This window comes from Larimichthys crocea, chromosome VIII (genome assembly GCF_000972845.2).
Source record: "Larimichthys crocea isolate SSNF chromosome VIII, L_crocea_2.0, whole genome shotgun sequence".
Classification (NCBI taxonomy): domain Eukaryota; kingdom Metazoa; phylum Chordata; class Actinopteri; family Sciaenidae; genus Larimichthys; species Larimichthys crocea.
The window spans coordinates 29,108,709-29,121,431 of record NC_040018.1 but is presented as its reverse complement, the minus strand read 5'-3'; the positions used below and the strand labels follow the sequence as shown (position 1 = coordinate 29,121,431).

At 41.3% G+C, this 12,723-nt stretch overlaps 1 protein-coding gene across 3 annotated transcripts in view; it reads right to left on the bottom strand.

Moving 5' to 3' along the window:
* The window catches only part of cemip (cell migration inducing hyaluronidase 1), a 190,680-nt gene that overhangs the window by 137,646 nt on the left and 40,311 nt on the right, over positions 1-12,723 (bottom strand). The window contains exon 1 of one of the 3 annotated variants that reach the window (XM_027281345.1): positions 7,953-8,164. The exons of the other annotated variants lie outside the window; for them this stretch is intronic. The gene's annotated coding sequence lies outside the window, so the exon portion shown is untranslated. Of the gene's footprint in view, positions 1-7,952; positions 8,165-12,723 lie in introns of those variants that run through there. 3 annotated transcript variants of the gene reach the window in all.

Here is a 12,723-nt window from a genome sequence, read left to right as displayed (position 1 = left end):
AAGTTGTTATTTTGATAACTTTTCATTGTCGAGGCCTGAAGAACACACACGGCAAGTTTCAAACACATCGGATAAAATCCCTAGGAGGAGTTCGCTCAAATGCGACCCCTGGAAATGACCCAAAAAACACGAAAAGTCCAAATTTGACAAAAATTTTACCCGTGAACCCATGAAACCGTGGCGAGGGGCCCCTCTGAAAACACACACCTAGGTGGCGCTGTCGAGCCATATGCGTACGGACATGTGCGAGACCCCCAAAATACGTAATTTTACGCCCGACTTTGGGGGGGTAGGCGAATTTTCATGAGTTTTCGAGGGGATATGGGCCGTCGCAAATGCGATTTACTTTTAAACGTCGTTCAGCGTTTGAAATCCAATAGGGCCTCACCCCAGCGTGCCGTGCTCGGGCCCTAATAACATGTTGTTTTTATTAGTGTATAATCAACTAAAAATTGGAATCATTATGTTTTTGTTACCTTCGACTGAGCCTTTTACTTCTTCACCGTTAATATGCTAAATGAACAGTAAAGCCCCTATCAAAAGTTCAACGATGCAATAATGCATATGTAAAAAGTAATACTGACACGAGATATCAATGCATGAGATTTATATTGCTGCAGTTTGGAAGAATACAAGTGATAAACTGGTAGAGGGCTGACGGACAGCGAGGACAGGGAATATGCAATAAAACTAGAAGGAATCCAATGAAAGACAATGTGGTGAAGTGAAGCAGCAGGAAATGGAGGGTTTCTGTTATAATTGAAGCCGTAAATGTCACATAAATACCAAGACGTCAGAGCCCAGCTAACTTTGATTGCACCATGCTTTTATCAGCCCCCGGAGCAGACGTCGTGGTCAGAAATACACTTCACATATATAGTGCTGGTGTGAAATGTCAGTGGTGTGAGGCCAATCGCATCTCATTAAACTTTTCAAGCCCAATCTTTCTTCCCTTGTTTTTCCCTCTCTCTCATCTTTCTGAGAAGTACAAAGAATGAGTTCAGAGTCAGAGAAAGACAACAGGAAGAGACGACGAGAGCTAATTATATTACGCTAAATGTAATGTCAGGTAAGGGACTGTACTGTAGGATTGCATAAGATGTGTGATCTACATGTGTTAGAGTCATCAGAGCGCCAAGTACAGCCAAAAGAAATAAAGATGGAGCAACAAGGAAGCATTAAACATTATGTCACAAACAATAGTCACATCCTGAGTCCAGTTATTGTTGTAGAGGTACTGCTGTGCAAAGGTCAGATATAGCTCTATTATTTCATGGCAGAAATGGAATATAATATTCATAACTATGTTTTTATTAGTGCATAATCACCTGAAAATAAGAATCAATTTGTTAACTTAGAATGAGTCCACTGACTTGAACCACCACGTTTCTAAATCAGCCTCGAGGGGACAAACTAAACACTGGTTCTAGATCAGGCCTTTCACATTTTTATAGCTATCATAGTTTCTTATTTAAATATTGCAGACTGCTGTGTGTGTTGAAGTCAGTTATCAGTCTACCTTCACCTATGGTCAGCTTTTGGAGACACAATACAAGTGGCACAAATAGGTTTACTTCACAGGGTGTCTGGTCGACGCACCGTTTTCAGCATTTTGCCTACCAGACTTGATCAATTTGTTCAGATTTTGTCATTTTTTTCTTGGTTTCTATGCTTCTACTATGTGTAAGTAAGCTACATGGATAAATTGTTTCCCTTTTGTATGTTTTTCCAATCACGAGTCTGCACTGAATTGACCAGAATCTCTGTGTCCGACTTCCGGCTAACTCGACCTGCTCCGTGCTGCTCCGTGACACGGCTGGTCAGAATTTGAACAGCCACATATTCTCTGCAGAGCATAGAGGAAAACTGCTTCTGGGGCACTTTTAGTGGAATAACAATCATTTTCTAGAACGGGTGTAATCAGCTCTTGCAGCCACAGTGCAGCCAGAACGTGGCGAAGCCGTACCCGGTGGGATGTAAGGGTTACAAAGCGTTCAGGCTAAAGAACAGAAGCAGCTGCATTGATTGACAAGTGTTGTTTCAGCTAGATAGATAGATATAATCCAAGACAGGAACATTATGCACTTTATACATAAAGCTGTAGGAATGCGTGGTACATCCATCCATCCATCCATTTTCCACTGCTTATCTTGGTCCACTGTAATAAATGAGGGAGCTGCAGGTTTGTCGAGGAGCTCAGACATCAGGGAGGAACTTGGAAAAACTGGCACCACTGTTTCTTTGCCTACAAAAAAAGAGACAGTTGAGGTGGTGCAGACATTTGAGTATGATGAAAGTATTTCAGGCATGTCCAACTGGAGGAGGGAGGGTGACCCCGGATCAAGCCCAGAACATGCTGGAGTGATTACATATGCCATCTGACCTCGGTAAGCCCCACGATCTCCATGGAAGTGATTGACTGGGTAGTAGAAGATCTGGGCTACCCTGCCTGGCCCTGCTGCCACCAGACCAGATATTAATGGTGGACAATGGATGGATGGACGGCTTTAATAATCTGACCAAAAAGGGCATCTGTCCATGTTTCTACCCGAGTCTTGAACCTAGGTTATATAGGTATATATATATATATATATATATATATGCACGTCTGACCCGTGGTCTTTTCATAGCACGGAAATACTAATAAGTCTCCTGTGATAACAGATTCCACAGCAATCACACCAACACAGACACACACACACACACACACACACACACACACACACACACACAACACACACACACACACACACACACACACACACACACACACACACACACCTTGAGGCTGTATGATAAGCTCTCTTTTGTGGCCGGTCACATCCCAACCTCAATAAGTCCCATATGTCATTTCATCAGGCATCACAAACCACCACCTTCACCAACAGACGGAGAATAGATGTGTCAGGTTCATCTAAGCGTGAGTGTGTGTGTGAGTGCGTACGTCTGTGTGTGTGTGTGTGTGTGTGTGCGTGTGTGTGCATGATCTTTCCATACCGCGGCCTCACTAACCTACATAAAATGCTGGAAAAGAAAACCTGACTTCAACACGCTCCTTCATTAGGTAAAGGCTCAATACCTCGCTGTGATTTATGTGCACTGTCTACGCCAGGGACAGCTACACACACACACACACACACACACACACACATAATGACGAGCAAGTACATGTACACACACACACACACATGCATAGACCAAGTCAGAAATTCACCCAGTCGGCGTTGAATAAAACCCTCTTTGTCCGCTGTTTACCCTGCTGCCATTTTTCTAATTGGATGTCTGTAGTCTTAAGCTAAAGTTTATACAAGTGCTGTGTACAGCTGCCTGGAACCACAGCGCCACAACTCCCCAGACGGGTCCGTCTGCTTTTAAACGCTTTTCTCTGCTTATTTTGACCTTCAAGGACCTCCATCCAAAGTCACTGCTGCATCTAAAGCATGTTTAAGGCTCAGTGTTTTTAGGTCTTACCAATTTTTCATTGACAAACACCTTGATATCTCGTAAAATTAGATTTGTTCAAAGCAGTTTCCGAGCAGATTCTGCCTGTATGAGAACTCTGACCCGTGTAGTCAAGAATAAACGAGGTGCTCTAGTGACAGCTTGGAAAGAGAAAATGCTAATAAGCTCTTGTACACAGACTAACAAGAAAAACGACACTATTGGTCACTAGTTCCAGCGCTTAAAGTGACCTACATTTTACTTGGGAACAGCAGTTGGAAAGAAAAAAAAGGCCAATTTACTAAGCTGTTCCTGAGCTTTCAGTCTTATCACGCACGCTTTATCACCACATTGAATTTTCTCATTTGTCTTAGACTAGTAATAGAAAACTTCATGTGATATGATCAAAAGCTCCAGAACAGCTACTAAATGGACCCTGAAGTGTCTGATTTTATATGTGGATTCAACCAATGCAACGTTTTTCAGAACCGTTAAACTGGAAGAGAGAAGACACAGTGTTTGAGTTCAGATGTTTACATGTTGTTCTACCAACTGTCAAAGTAGTAGTAGTTTCTTCTGTCCTCTTTAATCTGGCTTTTACCTGCTCAGGTGCCATTCACTACTGAGTTTTTATGTCCTGATCACTCCCTGTTACTTTTATCTCTGGTGCTTATTTACTGTACAGGTCATATCTACTTTTATAGGAACTGTTCTTAAAATACAGTGGTCCCTCGTTTATCGCGGGGGATACATTCTAAAAATAACCCGCAATAAACGAAATCCGCGAAGTCAGTTTTACAATTATTCTACATGTTTTAAGGCCGTAAAACCCCTAACCACACACTTTTATACACTTTTCTCAGACAGGCATTAACATTTTCTCACATTTCTCTCTTATTTAAACTCTCAAAGTTCAAACTTTCGCAGATTTAAACAAAAATAAGTACAATACTGTATTAGTAAATGAAACCAAAGATCAAAACCTGTTTTCAAGCCGGAACATTTTTAACAAATTTAATTTTAATGATCAATCTACGAGGTTCGACACATAAGAAATTATTACCAGTAACTCACGCGTATTTCACAGTTCCTCAGACGGTGCCGAACACAATGCGCGTTCATACTGTACATTAAAAATCCACGAAACAGCGAGTCCGCAAAAAGTGAACCGCGTTATAGCGAGGGACAGCTGTATGCTTTTTATCCTATAGGTTCTTTTCTTATTTGTTTTATTTTATGTAATTTTATGTTTCTACTTTTTCATTTAATTTCTAGTTTTTTTTATGAAACTGCTCTATTGTCTGTTTCTGTTTTTACTCTGTTCTGTGAAGCACTTTGGGCTACAATTCAGTATGAAAGGTGCTATAGAAATAAATAAAGTTGAGTTGAGTTGTCCATAGCTGGAATGTTTGCACCTACTGTATATACATGTTTCCCTAAACCTAACCAAGTCCTCATGAAGTCAAAATTGGTGTTTTTATCACATCTCCAGTATTTGGCCTAACAGTGACAAAGATTCCAGATATTCTTCAGGGTATTTTTGATTAACTTGGGGGCGTATATTAATTGTACATCCAATAAAACACTTTAAGACACAGCCAGAGCAGAGTGCTTTTCTGCACCAGACAACCCAGTATCGCATGTGTCAGTTCGATAACGTGTGTCTGTGGGCACAATTCTTGAGTCAAGTCCAAGTCCAATTTTCTGCCCTCGAGAGAAAATATTTCCTCACAATGATAGTAACTATGTGTTCCGCATAACTGCACGCCATTTGCGCAAAGAGATGTTCCTGCTGCCGTTGACTTTTTCCAATGACCTTTTCAATATGATGAGCTTCACAAATGAAATTCCATTCGCTTACATGGTACTGGGGTGGCATTAGTCTCGACACAGAATGTAATATGTAAGGTTAGGTAAATATGTTCTTTTGTGACTGTGGGAGAACTGAAGCATAAATATTAATATCGTAATTCAACAGTTGTCAGTTGACTTCAACTGTTCGTTCATTTTGGAGCAATATTCCGTGTTTAGCAAAATATTTCCTCTTGCGTGTTACCAACAGAGGATTTCCATGCAGATTTGATGGAGTTGATAAATATTACATCAACGTTTTCCTGGAGCTAACGTCTATCTGTCTATTTATCTCTCTCTACACCCCCAGCCGGGCTCAGCAGGGTTAAAGCTTTTCAGCCAGGCAGAAAAACCTGTGGAGACAATCCTCAGGTGCCTCTTCTCTCCAAACTAGGCCAAGTCAAGTGTATGCACACACACACACACACACACACACACACACACACACACACACACACACTGAGCACACCTAGAGTTTGGTATCACAGTCTAATTGGAAACCATGCTGGCTTCTACAGCCGTCTGTTCGAATCAATCAGTCACTGTGTCTGTGTGTGTGTGTGTGAGAGAGAGAGCGTACCCATGAGTGTGTATCATATGTGATAAAGTATATTTGCATTTTAATTTTGGGATATTTAGGCCACACGTGTCATGTCTTCAAACATCTTTGACAGTAGGTCAAAGGTCAGATCAAAACATCAATGACTGAACAAAAGAAAAACACACAGAGTACAAGATAATTAATTAAACTGAGATCATAGCTCAGTGATATGACCGTCAGATTTAATGATTTGAAATTAATTAAGAGTTTGTAACACCTGGTCAGCAGATGAACATAACTCAGCTCATCTACTGTTGGTTGTTGTTGGTTTGTCTGTTTTCTTTTTTCTCCCAGTTGGCACAGTGGATGGCTTGAAATACCACAATACCCATGAGCCTCAGCCGCAGTTGCTATGGAGAGGCATGAATCATGATTCAAAAGTCTGTTGTCACAGTTGGGAAGAAGTTCATCCAAAATTAACCCAGAAACCAAAAGACGCATTATTTAAAGTGAGGTAAGATACACGAACACAACTGAACTTTACACCCAGTGATTGGAAGAAAGAGAAATGACAGTTTGATACAATGTTTTTGTAGCTCATTGATTCTATTTATTATGATATCTTTGTATTCAACAAGCTATTTGCTGAGATATGGAAATGCAACATCTCATCATCATGAGTCAGACAATTATACATAATAATTAATAATTATACCAACTGAAAATCACATAATGCATCTAAAATGTCACAGAAAAAGTCTGAAGTCAAAGAACTTGTTCTTCTCTTACAGCTGAAGTGATGAGTCAATTCATCTTTATCAATGAGATGCTAAACAGAAACAAATCTTTTTCATTTTCAGTGTTTTTATTTAGTCAGTAGTAGGTTGGACTGCCTATGCTACATTCATTTCCCATCATTATTTCAAATATGTGGGTGGTAGAGCGGGTCGTCTCATTGGAAGGTCGCTGGTTCAATCCCCAGCTCCCTAAGTGTCCTTAAGCAAGACACTGAACCCCAATGAACGTGTCAATGTGTGAGAGCTATATATCGTTGTGAACGCTTCGGATAGGAAGCATTGTATGCTCACTCCTAATGAGCTGTTGGCCTCCACCGTCAGTGTATAAATGTCTATGAATGGGTGAATGTGACGAGGGTTTCAACACCATTTACAGCTCTGTGCGCTGTAAACAACAAGACATGCACAAAAGAAACAGAAACATCTACAACTACGATATCAACAGTTTTAGATATGTCACCTGCATGTAAACGGGAATATTAGTGGATGCATACATGCATGGACATATGCACACATGCACAAAAGTGCCGCATCCAACTGATCCTGCAGGCTGTAACTCAATCCTAAAGAGAACATTTTAAAAAGTAACAAAACACTCCCAACGCCCCGTATTTTTTGTCTTTTTTCTCACATACATCCATAATATCCATCTGCCATAAATTACAGATTAACAATCAACAATAGAACCAAGGGAGCCTATATTTCTATTATTCACATCAACATAAGGGAAGTAGTACTAAGCCTCAGTGGAGTCGGACAAAGTCTGCAATGAATTCAATCCATTTATTCCAAATTTGGGAGAATTTATCCTTGAAATTCCTTTGAAATATTTCCAAAATTGTTCCATGCCAATCATCCAATGTAGGTGGTACTGGACTCAGCCACCTTCTAGTGCTAGAAGGGCCTGCAGCAGCTTACACATGTCCCAGATAAAGAGTCTTCCAGTCCATTGGTATCTGAGCTTCGAATACACGTGCACAGTGCTTTCTGGATGCCAGTCCAATACAAGTTCAGTTTGGGCCAGTTCCAGAATATGTGAGAATGATTTGCTACATTTGAACCACATTGTCTCCAACACATCAAACTCATATTTCTGTATTTCTCCTGCTTTAGAAAATCTTCCAACAACGTTCTCTCCACAGGTGTTGGAATGTTTCATCGGCCAGCCGAGGAGCTGAGAGTAAATGTAGTCATGGTCTATGAAGTTTTACAGACACCTGAAGCATTACTTCCCACAGCAGCTTTACTGCCTTGCTCTTACATGACCACCACTCCTGTAATACAGTAGAAAGGTTTGGGGGTGGGAAAAAAAGCGCAAATACCTTGATCATGCAGCTCTGTAAACTTGTCCACCACACACCTGCCGCCCTCCATAATGCAGACCAGCATCCAGATGTTCCTTAACAACCATTTCCCCCTTCCAAACTGGTAATTATGCTCCTGCAGCTTTGCCCTTGGCCCAGTAAACATGCACCATCTCTGCACATACCGACGCTCTGCCTCCCTGCCACTGGGATACAGCCTGAATACCTTCCACTGCATTGTTGTCATTTCACAAGTCTAATCCCCAATTCACTGACCTGTCGACACTCGTACGGCGCAGGCGAGCGCACACGCGGCACACGCACGCGCACAGCACTCATGAGTTTCAGCGTGATCATAATAACATTATTCACAGTTTAATCTCAGAGTCTACAAGCTGGAACATGCTGAGAAATATATTTTTAAAAACAAGTTAAGCGTACTTGGCCTGGGTGGAAAATAATTGTGTGTGTTCCTCTGGAAGGTCTGTGTCAACACTGAATAATGGAAGAATCATAGCTCCAACATCCAATGTTGTATTTAATTAGAGCCCAAAGAAAACAACATGGTTCTACCTTTGAGACACTCTGACCTACAGTACACTGACAGACAAGACAAAGTTGTTTTTCCGGAGAGGCCGTCTCTTTGTACGTGACAATGACAGCGGTTGCCAGAGATAAGACCCACAGATAATTCAGACGGAGAGGTGGAGGGGGAACTTGAGCTCATTTTCCAAGACCAACAAAACGGGACAAACAATTCAGAGCTTTCTCCTGTCCTTCAAGCACCCACCCAGAAATTAATACATACATCATCTTTTTTTGATTAATGAACACTGCATCGTGTTTATTGATCTGCCGTTCTAGATTAGGAGCAAAGAATTAAAAAAAAGAAAAAAGAAGGTGACACTGGATTGATTTAGTGAGAGAGAGAGAGAGAGAGAGAGATAGAGACTGCCCTGTCCTCTCCTCCCACATTAACTCCGTCTATCCCCATCTTTGTTCCCAGCTCTCCGATAGTGGCTGCTTATATTGACTCACTGAAACCCACCACACTTATTATACTTTCATGAAGATCGAATATGCCAAGTGTTCACAAAGTTCCATTTCTTTTTTTTTCTACCAGCCATCTATTTTGTTTGACTTTTTTTTAATCTCCAGCAACAGCAGATGCAGAGCTGATGATGGAGAGATGGTGATGTTCCCTCCTTCACAGTCATTTAGATAACAGCAAGTGTAAAAAAAATCCAAAAAAAGTAATTTACTGACTGGATCCCACGTCGATGTGGGAGGACTGTCGGCTTGCAGTGAAAACTGTCTCATGCTGCCTCAAACAAAGATTCTGATACTGCAGTTCCTCGGGCCGGCCACTTTAGGCTGGTTTCAAAACAAGACAATCCAAGTCCATAATGTAAATGACCTTTAGTTTGAGTATATATTTCTATAAATGTGTTGTGCTTACTTATTCATTTTCTGAGCTCTCGGTGAAGGCCAGGTTATTATTTCTTTAATTATAGCAGACGTTAAATTCGGGGCTTTTATTTTGAAGGCGTCGCGCTGAAAACGAAAAAATCAAAACATCCGGACTTCATTGGCGATGAAAAAGTGTGTCTGCCTAATACAAAAAAAGTTCAATTAGCACCTGGCTGATTCAGGCACAAGGTTCGTTTTTATTACTCTTTATGTGATGTTTACTGTCTAGCTTGACTTTTGGTGCTTTTGAGAGTTCCATACTTTTCAAGATGTGTTTTTGCTAGCGTGATTAGCATTGTGTGTCTTATGTATCTTTGATTAACTTTGGTTAAAATGTGATTTTCCATGATTGTTGCTGTAATTGTAGCAGTTAAAATAATCATAATTTCATTTAGTAAATCTTGTAAGGCTATGATAAGTTTATTGCTATAAGGAAAAGTAACTTTATTTTTGTTCTGTCCTTTTCATAGCTCTTACGGTGTGTTCATAATTGAATACGGTTCACAAAATAAAGCAATATGAACCATCAGTTAAAGAGTCCGACCATCATTCAGCCGGGGATGCTACACATAAGTAGTTCATGATGACTGTACTGAGGGGGGATATTTGTAGAACTCACCTGTTCAAATGATATTAAGGCTTAAAGTCATGCTGAATTAAACGTGTGGATTTTTTGACTGACAGGTGGACTGTTTAAGTCAGACTTCATTAATCCCACCGGCTCCAACCACGCTCCACCTCTCACCACGTCCAACTAACTTTACGCTTTAATATCATTTTGAACAGTGAGCTGTATAAAAAAAAAAAAACACCCTCAGTACAGTTGTCATGAATTAGCTATAGAGGTTTTTTGTACCAGGCTGTTGGACATTTTAACATGGTGGTTTTTAGACATTGACTTGTTCTGTAGCCAGCCTCAAGTGGCCGTTTGAGGAACTGCAGGTTGCTGCTTTGTTTATGCTGAAGCGCTGTGCGTCTCATACAGATGCTAAAGATGTTAGAATGTTAGAATGAAATGTTTTATATTCGTATTGTGTGACCTGCAAGTTGTGTTGCCAACTCATCACCCTGGTTTCTATAGATCCATAGAGCAGAAGGCCACCTCTATCAGTTAAATTAAAACAGGATCTGTAGAACAGAGGGCTACTCTGATTGGAAACAACAGAGGGACAAGATACCGTCAGGGTCAAAAGTCAAACCCCCTTAAAAGTTCAGTATGCAGTTAGTCATGTGAGGCATACTGTAAGATAGAGGTCCCAGATCGATGACTAGGTACAACTGAACATCGAAGGGGGAGTTTAGGTTTTCCTGGCTGAAGACGATTGGAGCAGCTGAGTGTCAAGAGGCTGGGACCAACAAGGGAGAGCCAAGTTTAAACCAGGGCCACTCCCCAACAGTTTTTGGACCAATGAGACAGGCACACATATTATATAACTTTGTGTAAATTCTAAGTTAGGACTCTCTTTTTGTAAGTCGGTTGCAGCTAACTGCTTGCAGACTGTGATTTGCTGAAGAAAAGAAAAGAGGTCCATGTACATGTAATATTTTGATGTCCTGATGCTGAATAAATACTCGTACTAAGGAATAATTCAAATCAACGAGCGCGCTAACAGTGCAGTATTTGATGCCCTGGGAATAAGAACAGGCTAAAACTAAAAGCTACCAATAAGCCGGCATGTTATACATAATCTAACACTGCAGCATGTTTAGCTTTGGCTTTAATAGTCACGTATACAGCATAGTGTGCAGTAGTGCATGGTGGTGGCATATAAAGAAGCAGAGAGAGAGTGTATTAAAGGGCTTTTGAGATTGTGCTTCATGCTCAGCGCAGGGTGTGTTCTGAGGCGGAGGTGGGAAACTGGAGATTGCCTTGTTCAGCTGCTGTTCCTCTGATTGCACAAAGCTCTCATACAAAAAGTCTTTCAGCAGGCTTGTCTGAGGAGGAACACAGCAGCTACAACAAACTTCTTCACAGGGAATAATGTTGTGTGTGTGTGTCTACTGGTTCTGACCACGCGTTTAAAGCACAGTGGAATACCAAGGCTAAATAACAGAGAGAGTTGTTTGAAGTCATGACAACATCGTTGCTCAGAAATCACACGCCCATCACATGCAAGAGCAGTGCGTCACCTTCTGTTTCCCCTTCATCACAGCAGCTGACATTTCAGAGATTCACGGTACGAGCTGCCAGCAGCAACGAGCTCAGCATCCTCTGGGACACGTTCTGCTGTCCAGCCACCATTCACAGCAAACAATAGGCAGTGAATGAATGTGTGAGCACATAACAGGTCCTCCGAGCGCTCCACAAGAACTAACCCTGGGTGCTGCGGTTCAAGCCAGTTCACCCTGTTTTTGGGCAAAAAGTATACATTTAGAAAGTTTGAAATGGTTCAGTTCTGCCCCCCAAAACCAGGGACAGTGTTTGTAAGTGAGGAGTGCTGGTGGAGCTGGATCGCATCTTAGTTTCCTAAAGTCCCGTTGTTAATAAGAAAGAAAGGTTGGTGTGGTGTGTGAGCGGTTATCTCAGACTTCATATCACAGAGATATCTCAGTGTTCACATGTGGCTCCTCTTTCAGCTGATACCTAATCAGAGTCAGCTGGATTGACTGCAGCGGGTCAGTGGGAATGAAAACAAGAAACATGCTTTAATCATTTTGAATTATGAAAATTCAAACATTGTAATTGTTTTTCCACATTAAAACAGTCTGTGGTCTGAACTGGACTGAAGCATCGAGTGACTCAGTCTGTATTAAAGTTAGATGATAATCTGTATTAACGGAAGAGATTCATGCATATTCAAGATATATTTAGGGGACACAATTCATTCAAAATGTATGTAGACCGCCTTTAGCACATTTCTTATAGGAGTGTTGTATTTAATTCCATTGTATGCTGAATGCAGCATGTCTGCATGGTGTGCAATATTCTCAGTAAACGCTGCACAGTAAGTTTTAGACGACATAAGAGTTGCAAGCCTGCGGAGGTGGAGCTATTTAAAGCTTTGAATGGGTTGGTCAGGTTCCGGAGGTGTGGTTGCAGCAGTTGTTCAGGGTTGGCGTGGCCTGTGGTGATGTGGCCCGATGTGATATCTTTTTTTAAATGGAGCCCCAAATCCCTGATGGAGCCACTGGGTACAACTGTGACACCATTGTGCAGCCCTGACAATATAAAGTTGAACTTCAGACCTTTATGTCTGAGCAGGCTGTCTGCAGATCATCTTTCACTGAGCTCGTGTTGCATAAGAACATCTCAGATCAGAAAACGCTTGTCTGCTGACGGGAATGCGAGCCTTTGTGTGGATCAAGTCTGGAGATGGAA